Source organism: Alligator sinensis, unplaced genomic scaffold (genome assembly GCF_000455745.1).
Source record: "Alligator sinensis unplaced genomic scaffold, ASM45574v1 scaffold1030_1, whole genome shotgun sequence".
Classification (NCBI taxonomy): Eukaryota; Metazoa; Chordata; order Crocodylia; family Alligatoridae; genus Alligator; species Alligator sinensis.
In genome coordinates, this window is record NW_005842592.1 from 490,150 (window position 1) to 490,710 (window position 561).

The following is a 561-nucleotide window of genomic DNA, read 5'->3' on the forward strand; positions in this document are numbered from 1 at the left end:
CGCGTGGCTCCTACCAACCCCTAATACCACGCCCCAAGCCTCGCTGATGTGCTGGACATTGGTCTGTCTTGATACACGTCCGTTCTCCCGGGCCTCCTCTGTAATCTAGCCCACTCCTGGGCCTCCCCTGTAGTCTAGCCCGCTCGGGGCTCTCTCCAATACCTAGTCCCTCACTCAGGACTCTCATCAAGCCCAGTCTGGGCCTTCTCTAAAGGTGTGGTCCTGCTCCGGGACCCTCAAGCGGGCCTCCGGTCCCTCAGGCCAACCGCACGGGGACCCTTTCTGATCCGGGCTCACTGTGCCACTACTCCCTTTCTGCAAAGGGGCAACCGCAGCACCTTGCCTCCGTCCGAGGGGTGTTGCCGCACTAGCCTACGGCCGGGCTCGCTACGCCCGTCTCGGGCTCCTCAATAAGGCGCTCCCCCTCTGCGGGGCTTGTTGTGCCCACCTTGGCCCTCTCAGTAGTCCCCTCCCTTTCTCGGGGACTCGTTGGGCCCACGCTGGGCTCCTCTAAAGCGCGCTCCCCCTTTCTGGGGCTCGCCACCTCTATGCTAGGGCTTC